This window comes from Atractosteus spatula (assembly GCF_055471065.1).
Source record: "Atractosteus spatula isolate fAtrSpa1 chromosome 26 unlocalized genomic scaffold, fAtrSpa1.hap1 SUPER_26_unloc_1, whole genome shotgun sequence".
In the NCBI taxonomy this organism is placed as follows: Eukaryota; Metazoa; Chordata; class Actinopteri; order Semionotiformes; family Lepisosteidae; genus Atractosteus; species Atractosteus spatula.
This window is the reverse complement of record NW_028296644.1, coordinates 2,410,028-2,427,880: the sequence shown is the minus strand read 5'-3', so window position 1 is coordinate 2,427,880 and position 17,853 is coordinate 2,410,028. Positions and strand designations below refer to the sequence as shown.

Here is a 17,853-nt window from a genome sequence, read left to right as displayed (position 1 = left end):
CCCGAGATAAACGCGTTTTTCAATATGGAGCATCCCAATGTAACTGCTGGGCTCTGAAGAGCACATTGAGTCAGCTTAAGCCCCACTGTGCAGAAGTTGTCAAAACGTGTTTTTCAGCCCGGGATAAACGCGTTTTTCAATCTGGAGCAAACCAATGTAACTCCTGGGCTCTGAAGAGCCCAATGAATCAGCTTTTAGCCCGACTGTGCAGAAGTTGTCAAAACGTGTTTTTCTGCCCGGGATAAACGCGTTTTTCAATCTGGAGCAAACCAATGTAACTCCTGGGCTCTGAAGAGCCCAATGAATCAGCTTTTAGCCCGACTGTGCAGAAGTTGTCAAAACGTGTTTTTCAGCCCGAGATAAACGCCTTTTTCAATCTGGAGCTTCCCAATGTAACTGCTGGGCTCAGAAGAGCACACTGAGTCAGTACTTAGCCCCACTGTGCAGAAGATGTCAAAATGTGTTTTTCAGCTCGAGATAAACGCGTTTTTCAGTGTGGAGCATCCCAATGTAACTGCTGGGCTCAGAAGAGCACACTGAGTCAGCTCTTAGCCCCATTGTGCAGAAGTTGTCAAAACGTGTTTTTCAGAACGAGATAAATGCGTTTTTCAATCTGGAGCATCCCAATGTAACTGCTGGGCTCAGAAGGGCACACTGAGTCAGTACTTAGCCCCACTGTGCAGAAGTTGTCAAAATGTTTTTTTCAGCCTGAGATAAATGCTTTTTTCAATCTGGAGCATCCCAATGTAAATGCTGGGCTCAGACGAGCTCACTGAGTCAGCTCTTAGCCGAATTGTGCAGAAGTTGTCAAAACGTGTTTTTCAGATCGAGATAAATGCCTTTTTCAATCTGAAGGTTCCCATTGTAACTGCTGGGCACAGAAGAGCACACTGAGTCAGCTATTAGCCCCAGTGTGCAGAAGTTGTAAAAACGTGTTTTTCAGGTCGAGATAAACGTGTTTTTCAATCTGGAGCATCCCAATGTTACTGCTGGGCTCAGAAGAGCACACTGAGTCAGTACTTAGCCCCACTGTGCAGAAGTTGTCTAAATGTATTTTTTAGCCCAAGATAAACGCGTTTTTCAATCTGGAGCATCCCAATGTAACTGCTGGGCTCAGAAGAGCACACTGAGTCAGTACTTAGCCCCACTGTGCAGAAGATGTCAAAACGTGTTTTTCAGGCGAGATAAAGCGTTTTTGCAACCTTGAGCACCCCAACGTAAATGCTAATGTCAGAAGAGCAAACTGAGTCAGCTGTTAGCCCAACAGTTCAGAAGTTGTCAGAACGTGTTTTTCAGCCGAGATAAACGCATATTTGCAACCTTGAGCATCCAATGTAACTGCTTGGCAATGAAGAGGTCACTGAACCAGCTCTTAGCCCCACATTGTAGAAGTTGTCAAAACGTGTTTTTCAGCCGAGATGAACGCATTTTTGCAATCTTGAGCACCCCAATGTAACTACTAAGGTCAGAAGAGCAAACTGAGTCAGCTGTTAGCCCCACAGTTCAGAAGTTGTCAAAACGTGTTGTTTTCAGTCAAGATAAACGCGTTTTTGAAACCTTGAGCACCCCAATGTTACTGCTTGGCTAAGAAGAGCACACTCAGTCATATCTTAGCCCCACATTGTAGAAGTTGTCAAAACGTGATTTTCAGCCGAGATAATGCGTTTTTGCAAACTTTTGAATCCCAATGTAACTGCTGGGCTCAGAAGAGCACACTGAGTCAGCTCTTAGCCCCACTGTGCAGAAGTTGTCAAAACGTGTTTTTCAGCCCGAGATAAACGCGTTTTTCAATCTGGAGCAAACCAATGTAACTCCTGGGCTCTGAAGAGCACAATGAATCAGCTTTTAGCCCGACTGTGCAGAAGTTGTCAAAATCAGTTTTTCAGCCCAAGATAAACGCGTTTTTCAATCTGGAGCATCCCAATGTAACTGTTGGGCTCAGAAGAGCACACTGAGTCAGTACTTAGCCCCACTGTGCAGAAGATGTCAAAACGTGTTTTTCAGCTCGAGATAAACGCGTTTTTCAGTGTAGAGCTTCCCAATGTAACTGCTGGGCTCAGAAGAGCAAACTGAGTCAGCTGTAAGCCCTACTGTGCAGAAGTTGTCAAAACGTGTTTTTCAGGCGAGATAAAGCGTTTTTGCAACCTTGAGCACCCCAACGTAAATGCTAATGTCAGAAGAGCAAACTGAGTCAGCTGTTAGCCCCACAGTTCAGAAGTTGTCAGAACGTGTTTTTCAGCCGAGATAAACGCATATTTGCAACCTTGAGCATCCAATGTAACTGCTTGGCAATGAAGAGGTCACTGAACCAGCTCTTAGCCCCACATTGTAGAAGTTGTCAAAATGTGTTTTTCAGCCGAGATGAACGCATTTTTGCAATCTTGAGCACCCCAATGTAACTACTAAGGTCAGAAGAGCAAACTGAGTCAGCTGTTAGCCCCACAGTTCAGAAGTTGTCAAAACGTGTTGTTTTCAGTCAAGATAAACGCGTTTTTGAAACCTTGAGCACCCCAATGTTACTGCTTGGCTAAGAAGAGCACACTCAGTCATATCTTAGCCCCACATTGTAGAAGTTGTCAAAACGTGATTTTCAGCCGAGATAATGCGTTTTTGCAAACTTTTGAATCCCAATGTAACTGCTGGGCTCAGAAGAGCCCATTGAGTCAGCTCTTAGCCCTGTTGTGCAGAAGTTGTCAAAACATGTTTTTCAGCCCAAGATAAACGCTTTTTTCAATCTGGAGCTTCCCAAAGTAACTGCTGGGCTCAGAAGAGCACACTAAGTCAGTACTTAGCCCCACTGTGCAGAAGTTGTCAAAATGTGTTTTTCAGCCCAAGATAAACGCCTTTTTCAATCTGGAGCATCACAATGTAACTGCTGGGCTCAGAAGAGCACACTGAATCAGCTCTTAGCCCCACTGTGCAGAAGTTGTCAAAATGTGTTATTCAGATCAAGATAAATGCGTTTTTCAATGTGGAGCATCCCAATGTAACTGCTGGGCTCAGAAGAGCACACTGAGTCAGTACTTAGCCCCACTGTGCAGAAGATGTCAAAATGTGTTTTTCAGCTTGAGATAAACGCGTTTTTCAGTGTGGAGCATCCCAATGTAACTGCTTGGCTCAGAAGAGCAAATTGAGTTAGCTCTTATCCCCACAGTGCAGAAATTGTCAAAACGTGTTTTTCAGCTGAGATGAACGCATTTTTGCTATCTTGAGCACCAAAATGTAACTGTTGAGGTCAGAAGAGCAAACTGAGTTAGCTCTTATCCCCACAGTGCAGAAATTGTCAAAACGTGTTTTTCAGCTGAGATGAACGCATTTTTGCTATCTTGAGCACCAAAATGTACCTGCTGAGGTCAGAAGAGCAAACTCAGTCAGCTGTTAGCCCCACAGTGCAGAAGTTGACAAAACGTGTTTTTCAGCTGAGAGAAACGCATTTTTGCAAACTTTGGAATCCCAATGTATCTGCTGTGCTCAAAAGGACACACCGAGTCTGCTCTTAGTCCCACTGTGTAGAAGTTGTCAAAATGTGTTTTTCACAAGAAATAAACACGTTTTTGTAACTTTGGGCACTCAAATGTAACTGCTGGGGCAGGAACAGCACATTTTTCAAAACTTGTTTTTCAGTGGAAAGGAATGCGTTTTTGCAAACTTTGAAATCCCAATGTAACTGCTTGGTTAAGAAGAGCACACTGAGTCAGCACTTAGCCCCACAGTGCAGAAGTTGTCAAAACATGTTTTTCAGCCGAGATAAACGTGTTTTTGAAACATTGAGCACCCCAATTTAACTGCTGGGCTCAAAAGAACAAACTGAGTCAGCTGTTAGCCCAACAGTTCAGAAGTTGTCAAAACGTGTTTTTCAGCCGAGATAAATGCGTATTTGCAACCCTGAGCATCCAATGTAACTGCTTGGCAATGAAGAGGTCACTGAGTCAGCTCTTAGCCCTGTTGTGCAGAAGTTGTCAAAACGTGTTTTTCAGCTGGAGATAAACGCGTTTTTCAATCTGGAGTGTCCCAATGTAACTGCTGGGCTCAGAAGAGCACACTGAGTCAGCTCTTAGCCCCTCTGTGCAGAAGTTGTCAAAACGTGTTTTTCAGCCCAAGATAAACGCCTTTTTCAATCTGGAGCATCACAATGTAACTGCTGGGCTCAGAAGAGCAAACTGAGTCAGCTCTTAGCCCCACTGTGCAGAAGTTGTCAAAATGTGTTATTCAGCTCAAGATAAATGCGTTTTTCAATGTGGAGCATCCCAATGTAACTGCTGGGTTCAGAAGAGCACACTGAGTCAGCTCTTAGCCCCATTGTGCAGAAGTTGTCAAAACGTGTTTTTCATCCCGAGATAAACACGTTTTTCAATCTGGAGCTTCCCAATGTAACTGCTGGGCTCAGAAGAGCACACTGAGTCAGTACTTAGCCCCACTGTGCAGAAGATGTCAAAACGTGTTTTTCAGCTCGACATAAGTGCGTTTTTCAGTGTGGAGCATCCCAATGTAACTGCTGGGCTCAGAAGAGCACACTGAGTCAGCTCTTAGCCCCATTGTGCAGAAGTTGTCAAAACGTGTTTTTCAGATCGAGATAAACGCCTTTTTCAATCTGGAGCTTCCCATTGTAACTGCTGGGCTCAGAAGAGCACACTGAGTCAGCTATTAGCCCCTGTGTGCAGAAGTTGTAAAAACGTGTTTTTGAGCTCGAGATAAACGTGTTTTTCAATCTGGAGCATCCCAATGTTACTGCTGGGCTCAGAAGAGCACACTGAGTCTGTACTTAGCCCCACTGTGCAGAAGTTGTCAAAATGTATTTTTTAGCCCAAGATAAACACGTTTTTCAATATGAAGCTTCCCAATGTAACTGCTGGGCACAGAAGAGCACAGTAAGTCAGCTCTTAGCCCCACTGTGCAGAAGATGTCAAAACGTGTTTTTCAGCCCAAGATAAACGCATTTTTCAATCTGGAGCTTCCCAATGTAACTGCTGGGCTCAGAAGAGCACACTGAGTCAGTACTTAGCCCCACTGTGCAGAAGATGTCAAAACGTGTTTTTCAGCTCGAGATAAACGCGTTTTTCAGTGTGGAGCATCCCAATGTAACTGCTGGGCTCAGAAGAGCACACTGAGTCAGCTCTTAGCCCCATTGTGCAGAAGTTGTCAAAACGTGTTTTTCAGCCGACATAAAGCGTTTTTGCAACCTTGAGCACCCCAACGTAACTGCTAATGTCAGAAGAGCAAACTGAGTCAGCTGTTAGCCCCACAGTTCAGAAGTTGTCAGAACGTGTTTTTCAGCAGAGATAAACGCGTATTTGCAACCTTGAGCATCCAATGTAACTGCTTGGCAATGAAGAGGTCACTGAGTCAGCTCTTAGCCCCACATTGTAGAAGTCGTCAAAACATGTTTTTCAGCCGAGAAGAACGCATTTTTGCAATCTTGAGCACCCCAATGTAACTACGAAGGTCAGAAGAGCAAACTGAGTCAGCTGTTAGCCCCACAGTTCAGAAGTTGTCAAAACGTGTTGTTTTCAGTCAAGATAAACGCGTTTTTGAAACCTTGAGCACCCCAATGTTACTGCTTGGCTAAGAAGAGCACACTCAGTCATCTCTTACCCCACATTGTAGAAGTTGTCAAAACGTGATTTTCAGCCGAGATAATGCGTTTTTGCAAACTTTTGAATCCCAATGTAACTGCTGGGCTCAGAAGAGCCCACTGAGTCAGCTCTTAGCCCTGTTGTGCAGAAGTTGTCAAAACGTATTTTTCAGATCGAGATGAACGCCTTTTTCAATCTGGAGCATGCCAATGTAACTGCCGGGCTCAGAAGATCACACTGAATCAGCTTTTAGTCCCATTGTGCAGAAGTTGTCAAAACCAGTTTCTCAGCCCGAGATAAACGCCTTTTTCAACCTGGAGCGTCCCAATGTAACTGCTGGGCTCAGAAGAGCACACTGAGTCAGCTGTAAGCCCCACTGTGCAGAAGTTGTCAAAACGTGTTTTTCTGCCCGAGATAAACGCTTTTTTCAATCTGGAGCATCCCAATGTAACTGCTGGGCTCAGAAGAGCACACTGAGTCAGCTCTTAGCCCCACTGTGCAGACGTTGTCAAAATGTGTTTTTCAGCTCAAGATAAACGCGTTTTTCAATATGAAGCTCTCCAATGTAACTGCTGGGCTCAGAAGAGCACACTGAGTCAGCTTTTAGTCCCATTGTGCAGAAGTTGTCAAATCCTGTTTTTCAGTCTGAGATAAACGCGTTTTTCAATCTAAAGCATCCCAATGTAACTGTTGGGCTCAGAAGAGCACACTGAGTCAGCTTTTAGTCCCATTGTGCAGAAGTTGTCAAAACCAGTTTCTCAGCTCGAGATAAACGCCTTTTTCAACCTGGAGCGTCCCAATGTAACTGCTGGGCTCAGAAGAGCACACTGAGTCAGCTCTTAGCCCCATTGTGCAGAAGTTGTCAAAACTTGTTTTTCAGATCGAGATGAACGCCTATTTCAATCTGGAGCATCACAATGTAACAGCTGGGCTCAGAAGAGCACACTGAGTCAGCTCTTAGCCCCATTGTGCAGAAGTTGTCAAAACGTATTTTTCAGATCGAGATGAACGTCTTTTTCAATCTGGAGCATCCCAATGTAACTGCTGGGCTCGGAAGATCACACTGAATCAGCTTTTAGTCCCATTGTGCAGAAGTTGTCAAAAGCAGTTTCTCAGCCTGAGATAAACGCCTTTTTCAACCTGGAGCGTCCCAATGTAACTGCTGGGCTCAGAAGAGCCCACTGAGTCAGATCTTAGCCCCATTGTGCAGAAGTTGTCAAAACGTGTTTTTCATCCCGAGATAAATGCATTTTTCAATCTGGAGCTTCCCAATGTAACTGCTGGGCTCAGAAGAGCACACTGAGTAAGCTCTCAGCCCCACTGTGCAGAAGTTGACAAAACGTGTTTTTCATCCCGAGATAAACGCGTTTTTCAATCTGGAGCATCCCAATGTAACTGCTCGGCTCAGAAGGGCACACTGAGTCAGTACTTAGCCCCACTGTGCAGAAGTTGTCAAAATGTGTTTTTCAGCCCGAGATAAACGTCTTTTTCAATCTGGAGCGTCCCAATGTAACTGCTGGGCTCAGAAGAGCACACTGAATCATGCTGGGAGAGCGGGAGTCTGAGACCCCTGTGAAACCTCTATTGGGGAAAAGGGAGAATTCAGGTTGAGGCCTTTCATAGATTTTTAATAGTGGTTAGAACAAATGTGTAAAGAATGTGGGGTTGTATGATGATGGGATGTGGGCTGGCACATACCGAACTGTATGACAAAGATGATCCCGTGATGTGGACTGCCCTGCCCCTTGGATACTGATCTAGGGGCATACTACACTGGGAAAGTGTGCCAGGCTGTAATTGCCTCACTAGGGGTAAGTTGGAAGTCACATTGCCCCCATCACCCACAGTCTGAAAGACCAACTAAGGAAATATCAACTGAAGGGACACCGTGGGTAGATGCTCTACATGCAGTCCTGTGCGGTTTGCGGGCTGGAGCAAACGGAACTGTGAGACTGAGCCCATTTGAGATCATCACGGGCAGCCAAAGAAACTCCCTTGAGGCCAAGTTTGGCTAACGCACTGATGAATTTACTAACTCTCTATTAAAGTGTTGTAGGTTTGTTAACTGAAGCGGTGCACAGGGCTCGTGAACAGGTGCCGGACGCTTGGGGACCTCCAGTAGAGGGGAGACACTACCGGATACCTGGCGAGTGGGTGTAGGTGAAGAAGAGATACCCTGCCAGACGTTGCAATCCTGCTGGGAGGGACCATATCAAGTGCCACCAACTACTGACTGTGCCATCTGAGTGACAGGATGAGATCGCTGGATCCGCGCATCGCACTTTCACCGACCCACGGCACCAGAGACTGAGTGAACAGAAAGAAGGATGTTGTTACCGTTTCTGTGTCTGATGCTTCCTAAGACCAACAGTGTGCTTGTTAGGCCTAAGGAGTATTACTGGGGATATGGTATCAATACATTCCAGGTGTTGGCATATCTATTCAGCCAAAAAATTATAATCGGAGTTGGGTCAATATTGCTGTTCCAAGATCCTGACGATAGATCTCCACACGGCTGAGGTCTGCGTTTGGGTCCTGGGGTAGGACTTTATGTATTTGTAGGATTAGGATTGTTTTATGTGTATAATTGTAACTATCACTTGTACAAAAAGATCAATAACATCTTGTTGTAACCGTGGAACGCACAATGTCATGGTAATGCATGCCTGTACATCTAAAAAGGAAAGATCTGCCCTGATATTGTATGTGTAAAAATAGGCAGTCCTGACGTATGCCATATTTTATAAGGGGGGAATGAAGTAAGAGACAAGATGTTAAAAGGGTTAATAACTTAAGTCAGTTCTGCCTGAAAATTAGACTTCTAAGCAACAGGGGTTTATGGCAGGAAAGGGGGTTAACTGATAAGGATTCCAGATGCGAGCAAGGAACCCCCTGGGGGCATAATCTTAAACTGACCATTTGGCCAGGGCCTCTTAACTGGCCAAATACCATGACCCCCCCCCCCTTACCATAATATCGAATGACGTCTGAAGCAGCAAGCAAGGACTATATAACCTAAAAGTTTGTACCGGCACATCCAACAATACTTCAGTTTTGTTGTTTCTTGCGGGAAACAAGACTTCGGCTTTATTGTTCCTTGCATGCAATAAACTCATCTGTTTTACTTCATCTCGGGAACAAGAACCTTATTCTTTCTGTTACAACAGGGGTTACACTTCAAGGTGCCTTACAGTTGTAGGAAGTGATTAGAGACGATTCGTGGCGTGTGCTTGATCCCATATACTGTACGCCCCGGGTTGCAGTGCTAGGATGTAGTACAATACCGCTTCAGCACGTAACAGCGTCATATGCAAGTGCGGGACGTGAGGGTTTCATCTTGCAGACTCTACTTCTCTCCTGTAGAAGTAAAGCAGGGCTTGCTGGGTGAGCTTTTGTTCCGGTAAATTAGGTCACGTGTCATGTTCAATTACTTCTTCTAAACACAACATTTGCTGGTGCTAGCTTTCCCCATGAAAAGAGACATTTCCCTTACTGTACATGACATATCATTTTTTTTCTATCAATAAGTATAGAAATAAAAGAAAAGAAAAAACGGTGTCGCCAAAGAATGCACAGCTCTGTCGACTTGGGGAGGTGTCAAGGGCATTGAGCTCCTTGGACATGAAAAGTGCCAGATAAAATGCCATTTCTCATCATTTCTCTTGGCGTCAGTTCTGCTATTAAATGGGACGGAGGCAAGGGGCTCAGAGAGCAGGATAAGTGCACACCGAACGCAGATGTGTCCAAGTGTCTGTAAAAGCGCGGTGCTCCGCTGGCGCTGTTCCCTAGTGGCTTAAAGTGCCTGCCTGGTAAGCAGGTGATCCTGGGTCTGAATACCAGCGGTGCCTCTCTCCGTGTCTTGTTGTGCTGAATGTATCATTTCAGACAAACATGTACAGCTTGGTTCAGTTTAATGCAAGAATTCATTTCCTTTCTGGAAGAACTTGTTTTTGAAGAAATCCATACAGCTTGTGAAAGATGAAATCCATTTCTTGGTTGTCAGTGGAAAATATTGCCGGCTGCAAGAAGCGCAAGTGATTGTTTTCCTTGACCATAAACCTGCAAATGTAGGGAGTGTAAAAGGCCCTCAGTTTCTGTGGTGCAATCGGTTAGTGCGTTTGGCTGTTAATCGAACAGTTGGTGGTTCAAGCCCACCCGGGGATGTGTGTCTCAGTGTTTCCAATGTGAACATCATCACCGCTAAAGAAGATGGCGCAGAAGGCTCCACAGCCGAAACATTGTGCTTCTTTTCTTCTCTTCTCAGCATGGAGTAAACCTTTGCTTGATCCTTTGCAGCCTACGCATGCTGACGCAGCTACCTTTCTCTTAACGCGCCTCAATCATTATTCACCAAAACGATCAGCAGAATATGTCGCCTTTGTGGTGATGTCACTCCTCTGCTTCACAAATGTCCTTAGTGACGGGCCATTTCTTTCGGCCATTTTTCCGGAGCGGTTATTGATTGCTCCATCATTTCCCTCATGCTTTCCATCACTAGATTGAAAAAAAAAACAGAAACAGGCTGACAGGACGACAATCAAATTGCAAAAACTCATCAAAGCACTCGATAGAGTATTTGAATCCACAAGTAGCTACGAGCAACTTTGTCCTGGCTTGCATGAAAGTCGGAAAATGTCAAAAAGAAAAAGATGGTGGCTTTTTCATATTCGTTCTTTTATTTTTAGTTCGTTGGCTCTTCTGTCCATTGTCCTCCTGCCTGGCTCTTGACCTGTGACTGTCTGAATGCACACAGTAGACTTTCAGGCGGGGGATTTGTCCTGAGCCTCTGTGAAAGACCCACCCACCCCCATAAATAACTGTTCTTTCTACGACTGACCAATGCACCACGAGTGCCCCTGTCGGTCTACCAATCACGTACCACAGTATTGCGCGTCATCGTGTGTCACAATTTGCAAGGACGTAGCCAATTACCCGCGGTACGTGTCTGTGCCGCGCACTTTGAATGGCTCCATCTGTATGTCATTTTTAAGCCATTTTTTTGACCACGCACGAATATTCTTTTCTCCATATCTTCGCAATGGAAACTCAGAACGCCTTCAAACCAAATGCATTTTAAAGACCATGACTTATGAAAATTTTCACACTCTCTACATCAAACTATCAGTGAGCCAATTATCTTTTTTTAAACCTCCGATTTTTCAATGATGCATAATTACGCACTAACTGGAACCTGGTGGACCACTCTATACACATGTTCACAATGTGAGAAAGACTGCTCAATACGGTTTTGTGCGAAAAACCTCTATATCACCATAGGAAGCAGAACAGTGCAGTCTCCAATTCCCCAGACTGTAAGCATTGGACCAAAGCTTTGTTTGATTTCTGAAACCCTTTCTTTGTATCCTGTTTTCATTCAGGTAAGGGTCAACTATAAACACAATACTGCTGACAGCAGGAAAATTAAAAATATTCTTTACTCAGCAGCATATTAAAAACAGCTCCCATGATGTACCAACCGATTTTTTACACAGAAGGCTGACACAGCTTTGCGTTCTGAATCTCTTTTTCTCGTGCTTTTATTTAATGTGGCACTATGCACTGGGATAGGGGAATGCTGTTCAGAAGACAATAGCATTCAAACCACAGCACCCACAATGCTGCAAGTAAGTGTTTTACACACTAAGCAGGTCCTCTGACCTTTCCAAGCCTTGCTTTGGCTTGTGAAACCTTTTTGTTTTATATTGGCACCATGAGACATGAAATACACTGGGATAGTGGGGTCTTCTTCATGACTCAATTTCTTTTTAAGCACAACACCCACTTTGCTGCAGTTAAGTGTTTCACATACTAGGCCGGTCCTCTGACCTTTCCCAGCTTTGTTTTGGGTTGTGAAACTTTTCTTTATTTTTTAATGATTTTTTGAATATAGCACTACAGGTAATATACTGAAATAAGGGGGTCTTCTTTAAAATGCATCTGGTTTGAAGGCGTTCTGTGTTTCCATTGTGTTGATATGGACAAGAGAATATTAGTGAGTTGTCAAAAAAATGTCATAAAAACGACAAAGTGAAGGCTGTGAAAACAGTCACAATGTACTTTATACACAAAGCAAGTGTTCTCGTAACCCTAGGAGGTTTCGTGAAAACGCTACTGGCATGCCAAAATCGTTATCGAACTTTACCCTGGTGCATGCCGGGAGGAATTCATGCACTACAGATGAAAGGGGGCAGGCACGTACAGTTCACATTGAAGCCACAAGTACTCTTCTCGGATGTTGCACAAACAAATCCTAATGTCCTGAAAGCATTGCAGCATGTTTGTGTCTCTCTTCCTGTAGCTGCAGGACGACTGAAACGAATGGACAATCACAATCTGTGGCGTTTAGCGTGACATAGTCTTGCAGGCATCGTGCTGTCTCACTGCAATACTATACCACTCGAGGAAACAGTCCATCTGGCCATGAAACTCATTTGAACGTCTAGCTACAGTTACTAACAATATCATGATTTATTCACAATATGTGGAATCAGCACGTCCCAGAGACAGCTTCCGATATCGTGAGCATTCTCTGATGGTGTGCTGCATGGCTTCTGGGTGTGTACATTGGTGGTATAGTGGTGAGCAAAGCTGCCTTCTAAGCAGTTGACCCAGGTTTGATTCCCAGCCAACACGTTGGTGAATATTTTCAAATGCTGTGATGAACCTAGGAATGCAACTAGCAAAGCCCAACCTTTTGAAAGAGCTAAAGCACTGCAAAACTGAATTGGGGAGAATCTTACTGGGGATTCTGAGCGATGACTTTGTAACCAGGTGGTTATGGAGGGGATATTTGAAATCTGACACTGAAATTGGTAGCTGTCTCTTTAAGACATGCACGTATGAGTGACATCAGCATGCCAGTAATTGTGGGAGTGGACATCGTACAGTTGAGCGTGGTCTGTGGCTACGCATGATGTGAATGCAAAGAGCATGTTAAAATAAGACTGATGTTCTGTGCATCTTGGATTAGGCGAGATCAAAGAGGAAATTGCCACAACCATATTTTTTGCTTTGTCTTTGTTATTATAGTATATATAATAACAAAGAGCTATAGTAGCTCTTTGTGCATCCTGGTGTGTGTATATCTCCAGGTATATCTATGTGAAGCTTTTGAGTTAAAGGTTATACTGCATCCAATCTAAGTTCTGTAACAGAAAATAATACAACCCCTCATTTTTATGATTTCATGCAGATCCAGAATTAAAAAATCCCCATTTAAATTCATTGTAGTACGGTGTGTATTAATTTTGGTACCAGAAATGGGGTATTCTGAGCATTTAGATGAAACTTTGGATGCCGTATAAGGTAAAATAAATAAAAAAATACGGTAGTGGTGAAGAGCTGCACTGCGGGTGTCTGGTCTCCCCAGAGAGGTGGGGGAAGGGACGTCCGGAGCAGGGACCCAGGAGAGGATCGCCAGCAGAACCAGCATTCTGGACTGTTCTAGTGCACGTTGGCAGATACTTTAGTGCTATTTATCACTTTCTGTAGTCAGTCACTGAGTTTGAGTTTGTAGGCATCCTCTCGTGAGGCACCAATAAATGTAGGGGTTTTGTGCATTACAGGGACAATTATTAATTGTAGCAGTAAGTCACAAAATGATTCTTTGATGGCTATTAGAAAAACAACCTTGCGGGATAACACACACACACACGGATACTATTACACGACAATACATTTATTAAGGCATAAAATGTGTATATAAACATAACAGATCTTATAGCGAGGGTTAGCAGAATACAAAAGGTATATATTCGATCACGAAGAGTTACAAACAAAGAGGGACATACATTCAGTATACCATTCATTTATACCATTTCGTTAATGAGCTTTGATTTCAGCTTCTACACTAGATACTCAAAAGCAAGTACATCACTCATAGGAATTAAACTGATATCAACTGGGGTTGAGGTAACAATTGAATTCTCGAGCTGTAACTCAGAATGTTGAATACTCATCCAATCTGTGTGGATTCAGATCTCCCGCGGACACAAAGAAACAGTGGCAGGCTTGTTGCTGTGTCCAATCAGCATTCTCTGGCCTAGTGTCAGGCAGTGCTGGTTTGGCATGAGGGAAGTGGGAGAGATTCCTGCTGCGACGCTCTGGTAGTAGGCTCTCTGAAGACCGGCTAGTTAGTTCTGGCTTACTAGTGAGAGTTTGTGCACATGAGAAAAGCGACTGCGGGTCCAAGCAGGTCACACTCTTTAGACAGGAAGAAGACCGGTTCGTTCCTGATGTATTGCTAGTTCTGAATCCATACAAGAACGATTCTATAAAACGCTCACCAGATTACGTTTTAAGAAGGAACTGCAGCTCAGGTTCAGCCAAGATCTAAACTCGGATGGCAGGATTCAGAGTCCAGAGTGCGGACTGATGGCGCACGGAGGGTCCATATAGATCCCTCAGTGATCTTCCGCGTGTTTAAACCGCCAACGTGTGACTACCCTGTCCATGTGACCTCATTGCTCTGCTCTCGCCTCTGTGCAGCCAAGCCCGACTCATGGTAAAGTGAAAAAAAAAATGCCCTCAACGTGTGATTTTCTCTGGAGCGAGGATAGATGTTACCTTTATATCACTGAACAGAATGTATGAGATGTGGCGGCTAGGTTCAATTTTTTATCCTCTTTAAAAGATTAAGGACTGGGGTGAGCGTGATTCACCACCCTAAGAGCCCGATGTGTGAACCAATTAAGCTGCATAGACTTGGTCATTTAACTATTCTCCATTCGCAGGGTTAAGGTTAATGAGAAAACATTGCTGACTTTTTTTTGCCAGCCACGAGCGCAGAGTAGCAAGGTTTGTATTTCATCTTTTGCAAGTTGCATCCATTTAAAAAAAAGTCGTTCAAGACAGGAAATTAATACTTGCATTTAATTAAGTCTAGCCGTAGGAGGTTATCCATAATGACCAGTTCTGTACGAGAAGACAGAAAAACAAAAAGGCACCGCTGGGATTCAGACCCAGGATCTCCTGTTTACGAAGCAGGCGCTTTAACCAACTAAGCCACAGCACCCCTGGAGTGCTGTCCTTTTACAACCACTTGGACACACCGCTCTGAGACATCTGCATTCGGTGCGCGCTCCGCCTGCTCGCTGAGCAAGTTGCCACCTTTACATACAAAAGCAACATCGACACCAAGAAAAAGGATGACAAATGGCTTTTTTCTGGAACTTTTCATGTCCAAGGAGCTCAATGTGCTTTCCATGTACAACAGGGCCACTGAACTCCACACCGGCCACTGAAGCACAGCAGTGGCTTGGTGGCTTGACATCTCCCAAAGAAAATGTTGAAAGCGCATGTGGAACAGAAAAATGACCCTTCGAGTACAAGGGAAAAAAAAAGATCATCTGGAGCACGCCAACACATGTACGGATAGCCCAGTTTTCTTGACGAGGTGGCCAAGTGGTTAAGGCAATGGACTGCTAATCCATTGGGCTTTGCATGCATGGGTTTGAATCCCATCCTTGTCACATTCAGCATCTGACACATGTGCCCATTCAAAGTTGGCCTTGCTTTCTTTTGCTCCGGTACTAGAGCAGTACATTTTCTAGCTGTGGCTGAAGATGGTATAGTAGGCTAACATCGGTATCGAGCAGTGACAGTAACAGTATTTACTGAGAGAGAGAGAGGCAGCTCAGAAGATGAGCTCCTAATTTCTTTGAGATTTTATTGTTTTCTGTAACTGAACAAATAGTCTAGGAATAAGGCAACATCTAACACAAACTAAAGAAAACCAAAGAAGTAAAGAAATAATTTATCATTGAAAGAAAAACAACAAAGCAAACATCTGAAAATCTGAAGACCAACTATAAGACACAGCTACACCTGAAGATAAAGGACCTGAGGAAAAACTTCAAAGAGAAAAATCTTCAAGAAATGAAGAGGAACAAACAGAAAAAAAGGAACAATTAAAACAAGGAAATAGAATAAGAAGACAAGAAAGAAAGAAAAAGTACACCAAAGGAAACAAGAAGGAAAGGGAAAATACAAGCAGCATCAAGAGAAGCCAAGAACTCAGCCATAAGCACGAAAAACAACTGGTAAGCCCTGATCTTTCTTCTCCTTATTTGAAGAGGCCTCTAAAATTGAACTGATTTACTAAATAAAAGTAAAAAAAAAGTCTTTAGAAAAAGTTACCTTAAAGTTTAAACTAAACCAAATACCACTTGGGCCCATTAAACTCAAAAGGCCAAAGTTGAAGAACCTGTTCCCAAGCAACAGTGGGGCTGATTGTATTCAAAACGCCCTAGCCAGGCTGTCTTTTTGCTCTTCTCACCTGAGCCGATTGTATTTAAAAGAAGCAAGATGAGTACAGAGCAGAAGACAGCCCCACTGGACCAGCCCTGCCCTCTCAGCACAGTACTCCAATACCCTGAGGACGTGAAAACCGTTAAGACCAGGAAACAGTACAAAGACACATGGATGAAGGAAAATCCAGAGACCCTTATCGCTGACTACTGCCAGGCAGGAGAAAAACACATTAAAACGTGCTCTTCTTTACTGAGCACCCAAATGCCTGGCACACAGCTGTGTGCAAGACATATACAAACACCACGAGAAGGGGCATCAGCAAAGGCAGGCAAATCTCCATAGGGGGTGACAGCGAGCTAGAAGACACTGCCCTGACCGTCAACACTTACCACAATGGTACAGTGATGATAAAGGGCAGTGAGGCTGCTCTGGAGCTATTTGAGGAAAAGTTCACCGACCTGAAATCACAGGCTGACCTGGAGAAACCTCCCCCAGAAACAGGAGAGAGACCCAGTAGCCTGATGCCTACCACACCGGAGAGTTCAGCTCCACCTGACTCTGAGCCCATGAACACAGCCACAGCTACAGAACAGATCAGCGAGAGTGTAGCCCTAGGCAACACTGAATCACACCACCCAGACACACACGGCCCACACCAACCCCCCTATGACCACAGCACAGCACGCCTCCTGAGAGAGAAACTCTCTGCTCTGGAGCTGGACTTCACTAAGTCCAAGCAACTGATGCTGGGGAGACTCACAGAGGGGCAGACAGCACAACAGCTAAGAGACGAGGTTAACAAACACAGGAACGAATGCAAAACCTCCAACAAACAGCTCAGGGCACAGATGGAAGAGTTGCTGCAGGACAACAGTAAGCTGCAGTCGGAAGTAGCAGAGCTGAGAGAGGAGGTGCAGCTCGCGGAGAGGACAAGCAAGACCCTCAAAGAACAGCTGAGGAAACTCACTACTTCCCACTGCAGCCCCAACTGCAACAGAATAGCCCTGAGGCCCAGAACACACAACACACAACACCCACCCCCAACCCGCAAAGACACACCGACCCCCACACAACCTGACATCCCTACAACCCCCACCACCAACTCCCACTTACCCAGTACCCCCACCGTAGCAAACACCATACCCACTGCACCCCCCGGCATCCCAGATCCACTCACAACATCACTGCCCAAAAGCACATCCACCTTGCCAAACACTCAGGGTGACCCACACACACACCCAGCCCCAGAGACGGCCCCACCCAACACCTCCACCTCACACACTGCACCCCCCATGCAGCCCCCCACCTGGCAGCACACCAGACACCAGAGGCAGATGCACGGAAGTAGCCCTTCTCATTGACTCCAACGGGAAGTACATCGATGAGCACAGGCTCTTCCCAGGACTACAAACAGCAAAGCTCTGGTGTCCGACGACGGAGAAGGCCCTGCAGCTGCTGTCCAGGTCTGTCCTGGGAGCCCCACGGCACATCATCATCCACACCGGCACCAACGATCTGAGGACCTGGAGGGAGCAGGTGGCCCAGTCCATTAGGAGAGTGGCAGAGAGGGCCATACAGGAGTTCCCTCGCGCCCAATTGTCATCTCCACCCTGCTGTCAAGACAGGATGAGCAGCACCACACCATCCAGAGAATCAAAGCTGAGATCTCACAGTGCTGTGCCCTGCTCCCAAACGTCTACCTGGCCCATCACCCCACCCTTGGATCACAGCATCTACATGACCATAAACACCTCAAAAAACAGACCATCGGACTCTTCACAAACTCTCTGAAAGACACTACACTGGGCAGACACCCAAACAACACCCCAGAGAGAAACAGCAGGACTACCAGAGGAACACCCCAAAACCCACACCCCCACCCCAGACCAGCTCAACCCACAAAGAACAGAACCAGCCCCATCCTACAGCCTTCCAACCCAGACCAACGACCGAACGGGACCAGAACCAGCGCCTCACCCCACGCCCCTCAGCCAGACCAGCAGCTGAACCAGGCCAATCCACAAACCCC

At 45.2% G+C, this 17,853-nt stretch overlaps 2 non-coding genes across 2 annotated transcripts; one reads left to right on the top strand and one right to left on the bottom strand.

Moving 5' to 3' along the window:
- Positions 1 to 14,512: 14,512 nt before the first annotated feature.
- On the bottom strand, positions 14,513 to 14,586 carry trnat-cgu (transfer RNA threonine (anticodon CGU)). Its single transcript has one exon. It is a non-coding gene; the product is annotated as a tRNA-Thr (tRNA).
- Positions 14,587 to 14,961: 375 nt separating this feature from the next.
- Positions 14,962 to 15,043, top strand: trnas-gcu (transfer RNA serine (anticodon GCU)). Its single transcript has one exon. It is a non-coding gene; the product is annotated as a tRNA-Ser (tRNA).
- The last annotated feature ends 2,810 nt before the right edge of the window (positions 15,044 to 17,853 follow it).